A 12,709-nucleotide genomic window follows, 5' to 3' on the forward strand; every position below is an offset into this window, starting at 1 on the left:
TTCAAAATTTGGCTAAAATATCAAGCTCATGTGGGCCTATAGACCAACATTTCCTGATAATTATCATGTTTTCAATCAAAATAGACACCTCTTGAGCTAAATCATAGTGTTCGAGTCTTTTCGAGTGTGTATTATTCGAAAGTAAACTCGAAACTGCTCTAAGTGGACCAATCTTGTTTATGAGGCCTACACTTCAAAATTTGGCTAAAATATCAAGATCATGTGGGTATATAGGCCAAAATGTCTTGATCATTAACATGTTTCCAATAAAAATAGACACCTCTTGAGCTAAATTATAGCGTTCGAGTCTTTTCGAGTGTGTATTATTCGAATGTACAATCGAAACTGCTCTAAGTAGAAAATTCGTGTTTATGAGGCATTGGCTTCAAAACTTGGCTAAAATATCAAGATCATGTAGGTCTATAGACTAACATGTCCTGATAATTAGCATGTTTTCAATCAAAATAGACACCTTTTGAGCTCAGTTATAGCGTTCGAGTCTTTTTGAGTGTGTATTTTTCGAATGTACACTCGAAACTGCTCTAAGTAGACAAATCTTGTTTATGAGGCCTAGGATTCAAAACATGGCTAAAATATCAAGATCATGTGGGTATAGACCAACATGTCCTGATCATTAGCATGATTCCAATCAAAATAGACACCTCTTGAGCTAAATTATTGCATTCGAATCTTTTCGAGTGTGTATTTTTCGAATGTACACTCGAAACTTCTCTAAGTAGAAAAATCTTGTTTATGTAGCCTAGCCTTTAAAACTTGGCTAAAATATCAAGATCATGTGGGTATATAGACCAAGATGTCCTGATCATTAGCATGTTTCCAATAAAAATATACACCTGTTGAGCTAAATTATAGCGTTCGAGTCTTTTCGAGTGTGTATTATTCGAATGTACAATCGAAACTGCTCTAAGTAGAAAATTTGTGTTTATGAGGCATTGGCTTCAAAATTTGGCTAAAATATCAAGATCATGTGGGCCTATAGACCAACATTTCCTGATAATTATCATGTTTTCAATCAAAATAGACACCTCTTGAGCTAAATCATAGTGTTCGAGTCTTTTCGAGTGTGTATTATTCGAAAGTAAACTCGAAACTGCTCTAAGTGGACCAATCTTGTTTATGAGGCCTACACTTCAAAATTTGGCTAAAATATCAAGATCATGTGGGTATATAGGCCAAAATGTCTTGATCATTAACATGTTTCCAATAAAAATAGACACCTCTTGAGCTAAATTATAGCGTTCGATTCTTTTCGAGTGTGTATTATTCGAATGTACACTCGAAACTGCTCTAAGTAGAAAATTCGTGTTTATGAGGCCTAGGCTGCAAAACTTGGCTAAAATATAAAGATCATATGGGTGTATAGACCAACATGTCCTGATAATTATCATGTTTTCAATCAAAATAGACACCTCTTGAGCTAAATTATAGCGTTCGAGTCTTTTCGAGTGTGTATTTTTCGAATGTACACTCGAAACTGCTCTAAGTAGACAAATCTTTTTTATGAGGCCGAGGATTCAAAACTTGGCTAAAATATCAAGATCATGTGGGTATAGACCAACATGTCCTGATCATTAGCATGTTTCCAATCAAAATAGACACCTCTTGAGCTAAGCGTTCGAATCTTTTCGAGTGTGTATTTTTCGAATGTACACTCGAAACTTCTCTAAGTAGAAAAATCTTGTTTATGAGGCCTAGCCTGTAAAACTTGGCTAAAATATCAAGATCATGTGGGTATATAGACCAAGATGTCCTGATCATTAGCATGTTTCCAATAAAAATAGACACCTGTTGAGCTAAATTATAGCGTTCGAGTCTTTTCGAGTGTGTATTATTCGAATGTACAATCGAAACTGCTCTAAATAGAAAATTCGTGTTTATGAGGCATTGGCTTCAAAATTTGGCTAAAATATCAAGATCATTTGGGCCTATAGACCAACATTTCCTGATAATTATCATGTTTTCAATCAAAATAGACACCTCTTGAGCTAAATTATAGTGTTCGAGTCTTTCCGAGTGTGTATTATTCGAATGTACACTCGAAACTGCTCTAAGTACACAAATCTTGTTTATGAGGCCTACACTTCAAAATTTGGCTAAAATATCAAGATCATGTGGGTATATATGCCAAAATGTCTTGATCATTAACATGTTTCCAATAAAAATAGACACCTCTTGAGCTAAATTATAGCGTTCGATTCTTTTCGAGTGTGTATTATTCGAATGTACACTCGAAACTGCTCTAAGAAGAAAATTCGTGTTTATGAGGCCTAGGCTTCAAAACTACGCTAAAATATCAAGATCATATGGGTCTATAGACCAACATGTCCTGATAATTAGCATGTTTTCGATCAAAATAGACACCTCTTGAGCTAAATTATAGCGTTCGAGTCTTTTCGAGTGTGTATTATTCGAATGTTTTCTTGAAACTGCTCTAAGTCGAAAATTCGTGTTATGAGGCCTAGACTTCAAAATTTGGCTTAAATATCAAGATCATTTGGGTCTATAGACCAACATGTCCTAATTATTAGCATGTTTTCAATAATAATAGACACCTGTTGAGCTAAATTATAGCGTTCGAGTCTTTTCGAGTGTGTATTATTCAAATGTACAATCGAAACTGCTCTAAGTAGAAAATTCGTGTTTATGAGGCATAGGCTTCAAAACTTGGATAAAATATCAAGATAATGTGGGTCTATAGACCAACATGTCCTGATAATTAGCATGTTTTCAATCAAAATAGACACCTCATGAGCTAAATTATAGCGTTCGAGTCTTTTCGAGTGTGTATTATTCGAATGTACACTCGAAACTGCTTTAAGTAGACAAATCTTGTTTATGAGGCCTATACTTCAAAATTTGGATAAAATATCAAGATCATGTGGGTCTATAGGCCAGCATGTCTTGATCATTAACATGTTTCCAATCAAAATAGACACCTCTTGAGCTAAACTATAGTGTCCGAGTCTTTTCGAGTGTGTATTTTTCGAATGTACACTCTAAACTGCTCTAAGTAGACAAATCTTGTTTATGAGGCCTAGGATTCAAAACTTGGCTAAAATATCAATATCATGTGGGTCTATAGACCAACATGTCCTGATCATTAGCATGTTTCCAATCAAAATAGACACCTCTTGAGATAAATTATAGCGTTCGAGTCTTTTCGAGTGTGTATTTTTCGAATGTACACCCGAAACTGCAAAATTTGGATAAAATATTAAGATCATGTGGGTTTATATACCAACATGTCCTGGTCTTTAGAATGTTTCCAATAAAAATAGATACCTGTTGAGCCAAATTATAGCGTTCGAGTCTTTTCGAGTGTGTATTATTCGAATGTACGCATGAAACTGCTCTAAGTAGAAAATTCGTGTTTATGAGGCCTAGGCTTCAAAACTTGGATAAAATATCAAGATCATGTGGGTCTATAGACCAACATGTCCTGATAATTAGCATGTTTTCAATCAAAATAGATACCCCTGGAGATAAATTATAGCGTTCGAGTCTTTTCGAGTGTGTATTTTTCGATTGTAAACTCGAAACTGCTCTAAGTAGACAAATCTTGTTTATGAGGCCTAGACTTCAAAATTTGGCTAAAATATCAGTATCATGTGGGTCTATAGGCCAACATGTCTTGATCATTAGCATGTTTCCAATCAAAATAGACACCTCTTGAGCTAAATTATAGTGTTCGATTTATTTTCGAGTGTGTATTATTTGAATGTACACTCGAAACTGTTCTAAGTAGAAAATTCGTTTTTATGAGGCCTAGGCTTCAAAACTTGGCTAAAATATCAAGATCATGTGGGTCTATAGACCAACATGTCCTGATAATTAGCATGTTTTCAATCAAAATAGACATCCCTTGAGCAAAATCATAGCGTTCGAGTCTTTTCGAGTGTGTATTTTTCGAATGTACACTCGAAACTGCTCTAAATAGAAAAATCTTGTTTATGAGGCCTAGACTTCAAAATTTGGCAAAAATATCAAGATCATGTTTGGTCTATAGACCAACATGTCCTGATAGTTAGCATGTTTTCAATCAAAATAGACACCTCTTGAGCTAAATTATAGCGTTCGAGCCTTTTCGAGTGTGTATTTTTCGAATGCACGCTCGAAACTTCTCTAAGTAGAAAATTCGTGTTTATGGGGCCTAGGCTTCAAAACTTAGCTAAAATATCAATATCATGTGGGTCTATAGACCAACATGTCCTTATAATTAGCATGTTTTCAATCAAAATAGACACCTCTTGAATTAAATTATAGCGTTCGAGTCTTTTCAAGTGTGTATTTTTCAAATGTACACTCGAAACTGCTCTAAGTAGACAAATCTTGTTTATGAGGCCTAGACTTCAAAATTTAGCTAAAATATCAAGATCATGTGGGTCTATGTACCAACATTTCTTTATCATTAACATGTTTTCAATCAAAATAGACACCTCTTGAGCTAAATTATAGCGTTCGAATCTTTTCGAGTGTGTATTTTTCGAATGTACACTCGAAACTGCTCTAAGTAGACAAAACTTGTTGATGAGGCCTAAACTTCAAAATTTGGCTAAAATATCAATATCATGTGGGTCCGTCGACCGACATGTCTTTATCATTAGCATGTTTCTAATCAAAATAGATACCTCTTGAGCTAAATTATAGCGTTCAATTCTTTTCGAGTGTGTATTATTCGAATTTCACTCGAAACTTCTCTAAGTAGAAAATTCGTGTTTATGAGGCCTAGGCTTCAAAACTTGGGTAAAATATCAAGATCATGTGGGTCTATAGACCAACATGTCCTGATAATTAGCATGTTTTCAATCAAAATAGACACCTCCTGAGCTAAATTATAGCGTTCGAGTCTTTTCGAGTGTGTATTTTTCGAATGTACACTCGAAACTGCTCTAAGTAGACAAAACTTGTTTATGAAGCCTAAACTTCAAAATTTGGCTAAAATATCAATATCATGTGGGTCTGTCGACCGACATGTCTTTATCATTAGCATGTTTCCAATCAAAATAGATACCTCTTGAGCTAAATTATAGCGTTCAATTCTTTTCGAGTGTGTATTATTCGAATTTCACTCGAAATTTCTCTAAGTAGAAAATTCGTGTTTATGAGGCCTAGGCTTCAAAACTTGGGTAAAATATCAAGATCATGTGGGTCTATAGACCAACATGTCCTGATAATTAGCATGTTTTCAATCAAAATAGACACCTCCTGAGCTAAATTATAGTGTTCGAGTCTTTTCGAGTGTGTATTTTTCGAATGTACACTCGAAACTGCTCTAAGTAGACAAAACTTGTTTATGAAGCCTAAACTTCAAAATTTGGCTAAAATATCAATATCATGTGGGTCTGTCGACCGACATGTCTTTATCATTAGCATGTTTCCAATCAAAATAGATACCTCTTGAGCTAAATTATAGCGTTCAATTCTTTTCGAGTGTGTATTATTCGAATTTCACTCGAAACTTCTCTAAGTAGAAAATTCGTGTTTATGAGGCCTAGGCTTCAAAACTTGGGTAAAATATCATGATCATGTGGGTCTATAGACCAACATGTCCTGATAATTAGCATGTTTTCAATCAAAATAGACACCTCCTGAGCTAAATTATAGCGTTCTAGTCTTTTCGAGTGTGTATTTTTCGAATGTACACTCGAAACTGCTCTAAGTAGAAAAATCTTGTTTATGTGGCCTAGACTTCAAAATTTGGCTAAAATATCAAGATCATGTGGGTCTATAGACCAACATGTCATGATAATTAGTATGTTTTCAATCAAAATAGACACCTCTTGAGCTAAATTATAGCGTTCGAGTCTTTTCGAGTGTTTATTTTTCGAATGTACACTCGAAACTGCTCTAAGTAGAAAAATCTTGTTTATGTGGCCTAGACTTCAAAATTTGGCTAAAATATCGAAATCATGTGGGTCTATAGACCAACATGTCCTGATCATTAGCATGTTTCCAATCAAAATAGACACCTCTTGAGCTAAATTATAGCGTTCTAGTCTTTTCGAGTGTGTATTTTTCGAATGTACACTCGAAACTGCTCTAAGTAGAAAATTTGTGTTTATGAGGCCTAGGATTCAAAACGTGGCTAAAATATCAAGATCATGTGGGTCTATAGACCAACATGTCCTGATAATTAACATGTTTCCAATCAAAATAGACACCTCTTGAGATAAATTATAGCGTTCGAGTCTTTTCGAGTGTGATTTTTCGAATGTACACTTGAAACTGCTCTAAGTAGAAAAATCTTGTTTATGTGGCCTAGACTTCAAAATTTGGCTAAAATATCAAGATCATGTGGGTCTATAGACCAACATGTCCTGATCATTAGCATGTTTCCAATCAAAATAGACACCTCTTGAGCAAAATTATAGCGTTCTAGTCTTTTCGAGTGTGTATTTTTCGAATGTACACTCGAAACTGCTCTAAGTAGAAAAATCTTGTTTATGTGGCCTAGACTTCAAAATTTGGCTAAAATATCAAGATCATGTGGGTCAATAGACCAACATGTCCTGATCAATAGCATGTTTTCAATAAAAATAGACACCTCTTGAGCTAAATTATAGCGTTCGAGTCTTTTCGAGTGTGTATTTTTCAAATGTACACTTGAAACTGCTCTAAGTAGACAAATCTTGTTTATGAGGCCTAGATTTCAAAATTTTGCTAAAATATCAAGATCATCTGGATCTATAGACCAACATGTCCTGATCATTAGCATGTTTCCAATAAAAATAGAAACTTGTTGATCTAAATTATAGCGTTCGAGTCTTTTCGAGTGTGTATTATTAGAATTTACACTCGAAACTGCTCTAAGTAGAAAATTCGTGTTTATGAGGCCTAGGCTTCAAAACTTGGATAAACTATCAAGATCATGTGGGTCTATAGACCAACATGTCCTGATCATTAGCATGTTTCCAATCAAAATAGACACCTCTTGAGCTAAATTATAGCGTTCTAGTCTTTTCGAGTGTGTATTTTTCGAATGTACAATCGAAACTGCTCTAAGTAGAAAATTTGTGTTTATGAGGCCTAGGCTTCAAAACTTGGCTAAAATATCAAGATCATGTGGGTCTATAGACCAACATGTCCTGATAATTAGCATGTTTTCAATCAAAATAGACACCTCTTGAGCTAAATTATAGTGTTCGAGTCTTTTCGAGTGTGTATTATTCGAATGTACACTCGAAACTGCTCTAAGTAGAAAAATCTTGTTTATGAGGCCTACACTTTAAAATTTGGCTAAAATATCAAGATCATCTGGGTATATAGGCCAAAATGTCTTGATCATTAACATGTTTCCAATAAAAATAGACACCTCTTGAGCTAAATTATAGCGTTCGATTCTTTTCGAGTGTGTATTATTCGAATGTACACTCGAAACTACCCTAAGTAGAAAATTCGTGTTTACGAGGCCTAGGCTTCAAAACTTGGCTAAAATATCAAGATCATATGGGTCTATAGGCCAACATGTCTTGATCATTAACATGTTTCCAATCAAAATAGACACCTCTTGAGCTAAACTATAGCGTTCGAGTCTTTTCGAGTGTGTATTTTTCGAATGTACACTCGAAACTGCTCTAAATAGAAAAATCTTGTTTGTGAGGCCTAGCCTTCAAAATTTGGCTAAAATATCAAGATCATGTTTGGTCTATAGACCAACATGTCCTGATAGTTAGCATGTTTTCAATCAAAATAGACACCTCTTGAGCTAAATTATAGCGTTCGAGCCTTTTCGAGTGTGTATTTTTCGAATGCACGCTCGAAACTTCTCTAAGTAGAAAATTCGTGTTTATGGGGCCTAGGCTTCAAAACTTAGCTAAAATATCAATATCATGTGGGTCTATAGACCAACATGTCCTTATAATTAGCATGTTTTCAATCAAAATAGACACCTCTTGAATTAAATTATAGCGTTCGAGTCTTTTCAAGTGTGTATTTTTCAAATGTACACTCGAAACTGCTCTAAGTAGACAAATCTTGTTTTGAGGCCTAGACTTCAAAATTTAGCTAAAATATCAAGATCATGTGGGTCTATGTACCAATATTTCTTTATCATTAACATGTTTTCAATCAAAATAGACACCTCTTGAGCTAAATTATAGCGTTCGAATCTTTTCGAGTGTGTATTTTTCGAATGTACACTCGAAACTGCTCTAAGTAGACAAAACTTGTTTATGAGGCCTAAACTTAAAAATTTGGCTAAAATATCAATATCATGTGGGTCCGTCGAACGACATGTCTTTATCATTAGCATGTTTCAAATCAAAATAGATACCTCTTGAACTAAATTATAGCGTTCAATTCTTTTCGAGTGTGTATTATTAGAATTTCACTCGAAACTTCTCTAAGTAGAAAATTCGTGTTTATGAGGCCTAGGCTTCAAAACTTGGGTAAAATATCAAGATCATGTGGGTCTATAGACCAACATGTCCTGATAATTAGCATGTTTTCAATCAAAATAGACACCTCCTGAGCTAAATTATAGCGTTCGAGTCTTTTCGAGTGTGTATTTTTCGAATGTACACTCGAAACTGCTCTAAGTAGACAAAACTTGTTTATGAAGCCTAAACTTCAAAATTTGGCTAAAATATCAATATCATGTGGGTCTGTCGACCGACATGTCTTTATCATTAGCATGTTTCCAATCAAAATAGATACCTCTTGAGCTAAATTATAGCATTCAATTCTTTTCGAGTGTGTATTATTCGAATTTCACTCGAAACTTCTCTAAGTAGAAAATTCGTGTTTATGAGGCCTAGGCTTCAAAACTTGGGTAAAATATCAAGATCATGTGGGTCTATAGACCAACATGTCCTGATAATTAGCATGTTTTCAATAAAAATAGACACCTCCTGAGCTAAATTATAGCGTTTTAGTCTTTTCGAGTGTGTATTTGTCGAATGTACACTCGAAATTGCTCTAAGTAGAAAAATCTTGTTTATGAGGCCTAGACTTCAAAATTTGGCTGAAATATCAAGATCATGTGGGTCTATAGACCAACATGTCCGGATCACTAGCATGTTTCCAATCAAAATAGACACCTCTTGAGATAAATTATAGCGTTCGAGTCTTTTCGAGTGTGTATTTTTCGAATGTACACTCGAAACTGCTCTAGGTAGACAAATCTTGTTTATGCGGCCTAGACTTCAAAATTTGGCTAAAATATCAAGATCATGTGGGTCTATAGACCAACATGTATTTATCATTAGCATGTTTCCAATCAAAATAGATACCTCTTTAGATAAATTATAGCGTTCGATTCTTTTCGAGTGTGTATTATTCGAATGTACGCTCGAAACTTCTCTAAGTAGAAAATTCGTGTTTATGAGGCCTAGACTTCAAAACTTGGATAAAATATCAAGATCATGTGGGTCTATAGACCATCATGTCCATATAAATAGCATGTTTTCAATTAATATAGACACCTCTTGAATTAAATTATAGCGTTCGAGTCTTTTCGAGTGTGTATTTTTTGAATGTACACTCGAAACTGCTCTAAGTAGACAAATCTTGTTTATGAGCCCTAGACTTCAAAATTTAGCTAAAATATCAAGATCATGTGGGTCTATAGACCAACATATCTTTATCATTAACATGTTTTCAATCAAAATAGACAACTCTTGAGCTAAATTATAGCATTCGAGTCTTTTCGAGTGTGTATTTTTCGAATATACACTCGAAACTGCTCTAAGTAGACAAAACTTGTTTATGAGGCCTAGACTTCAAAATTTGGATAAAATATCAAGATCATGCGGGTCTATAGGCCAACATGTCTTGATCATTAACATGTTTCCAATAAAAATAGACACCTCTTGAGCTAAACGATAGCGTTCGATTCTTTTCGAGTGTGTATTATTCGAATGTACACTCGAAACTACCCTAAGTAGAAAATTCGTGTTTACGAGGCCTAGGATTCAAAACTTGGCTAAAATATCAAGATCATATGGGTCTATAGGCCAACATGTCTTGATCATTAACATGTTTCCAATCAAAATAGACACCTCTTGAGCTAAACTATAGCGTTCGAGTCTTTTCGAGTGTGTATTTTTCGAATGTACACTCGAAACTGCTCTAAATAGAAAAATCTTGTTTGTGAGGCCTAGCCTTCAAAATTTGGCTAAAATATCAAGATCATGTTTGGTCTATAGACCAACATGTCCTGATAGTTAGCATGTTTTCAATCAAAATAGACACCTCTTGAGCTAAATTATAGCGTTCGAGCCTTTTCGAGTGTGTATTTTTCGAATGCACGCTCGAAACTTCTCTAAGTAGAAAATTCGTGTTTATGGGGCCTAGGCTTCAAAACTTAGCTAAAATATCAATATCATGTGGGTCTATAGACCAACATGTCCTTATAATTAGCATGTTTTCAATCAAAATAGACACCTCTTGAATTAAATTATAGCGTTCGAGTCTTTTCAAGTGTGTATTTTTCAAATGTACACTCGAAACTGCTCTAAGTAGACAAATCTTGTTTATGAGGCCTAGACTTCAAAATTTAGCTAAAATATCAAGATCATGTGGGTCTATGTACCAACATTTCTTTATCATTAACATGTTTTCAATCAAAATAGACACCTCTTGAGCTAAATTATAGCGTTCGAATCTTTTCGAGTGTGTATTTTTCGAATGTACACTCGAAACTGCTCTAAGTAGACAAAACTTGTTGATGAGGCCTAAACTTCAAAATTTGGCTAAAATATCAATATCATGTGGGTCCGTCGACCGACATGTCTTTATCATTAGCATGTTTCTAATCAAAATAGATACCTCTTGAGCTAAATTATAGCGTTCAATTCTTTTCGAGTGTGTATTATTCGAATTTCACTCGAAACTTCTCTAAGTAGAAAATTCGTGTTTATGAGGCCTAGGCTTCAAAACTTGGGTAAAATATCAAGATCATGTGGGTCTATAGACCAACATGTCCTGATAATTAGCATGTTTTCAATCAAAATAGACACCTCCTGAGCTAAATTATAGCGTTCGAGTCTTTTCGAGTGTGTATTTTTCGAATGTACACTCGAAACTGCTCTAAGTAGACAAAACTTGTTTATGAAGCCTAAACTTCAAAATTTGGCTAAAATATCAATATCATGTGGGTCTGTCGACCGACATGTCTTTATCATTAGCATGTTTCCAATCAAAATAGATACCTCTTGAGCTAAATTATAGCGTTCAATTCTTTTCGAGTGTGTATTATTCGAATTTCACTCGAAATTTCTCTAAGTAGAAAATTCGTGTTTATGAGGCCTAGGCTTCAAAACTTGGGTAAAATATCAAGATCATGTGGGTCTATAGACCAACATGTCCTGATAATTAGCATGTTTTCAATCAAAATAGACACCTCCTGAGCTAAATTATAGCGTTTTAGTCTTTTCGAGTGTGTATTTGTCGAATGTACACTCGAAATTGCTCTAAGTAGAAAAATCTTGTTTATGAGGCCTAGACTTCAAAATTTGGATGAAATATCAAGATCATGTGGGTCTATAGACCAACATGTCCGGATCATTAGCATGTTTCCAATCAAAATAGACACCTCTTGAGATAAATTATAGCGTTCGAGTCTTTTCGAGTGCGTATTTTTCGAATGTACACTCGAAACTGCTCTAAGGAGACAAATCTTGTTTATGAGGCCTAGGCTTCAAAATTTGGCTAAAATATCAAGATCATGTGGGTCTATAGACCAACATGTCTTTATCATTAGCATGTTTTCAATCAAAATAGACACCTCTTGAACTAAATTATAGCGTTCGAGTATTTTCGAGTGTGTATTTTTCAAATGTACACTCGAAACTGCTCTAAGTAGACAAATCTTGTTTATGCGGCCTAGACTTCAAAATTTGGCTAAAATATCAAGATCATGTGGGTCTATAGACCAACATGTATTTATAATTAGCATGTTTCCAATCAAAATAGATACCTCTTTAGCTAAATTATAGCGTTCGATTCTTTTCGAGTATGTATTATTCGAATGTACGCTCGAAACTTCTCTAAGTAGAAAACTCGTGTTTATGAGGCCTAGGCTTCAAAACTTGGATAAAATATCAAGATCATGTGGGTCTATAGACCATCATGTCCTTATAAATATCATGTTTTCAATTAATATAGACATCTCTTGAATTAAATTATAGCGTTCGAGTCTTTTCGAGTGTGTATTTTTCGAATGTACACTCGAAACTGCTCTAAGTAGACAAATCTTGTTTATGAGGCCTAGACTTCAAAATTTAGCTAAAATATCAAGATCATGTGGGTCTATAGACCAAAATATCTTTATCATTAACATGTTTTCAATCAAAATAGACAACTCTTGAGCTAAATTATAGCATTCGAGTATTTTCGAGTGTGTATTTTTCGAATGTACACTCGAAACTGCTCTAAGTAGACAAAACTTGTTTATGAGGCCTAGACTTCAAAATTTGGATAAAATATCAAGATCATGTGGGTCTATAGTCCAACATTTCTTGATCATTAACATGTTTCCAATCAAAATAGACACCTCTTGAGCTAAACTATAGCGTTCGATTCTTTTCGAGTGTGTATTATTCGAATGTACACTCGAAACTGCTCTAAGTAGAAAATTTGTGTTTATGAGGCATAGGCTTCAAAACTTGGCTAAAATATCAAGATCATGTGGGTCTATAGACCAACATGTCCTGATAATTAGCATGTTTTCAATCAAAATAGACACCTC

Source organism: Papaver somniferum, chromosome 9 (assembly GCF_003573695.1).
Source record: "Papaver somniferum cultivar HN1 chromosome 9, ASM357369v1, whole genome shotgun sequence".
In the NCBI taxonomy this organism is placed as follows: Eukaryota; Viridiplantae; Streptophyta; class Magnoliopsida; order Ranunculales; family Papaveraceae; genus Papaver; species Papaver somniferum.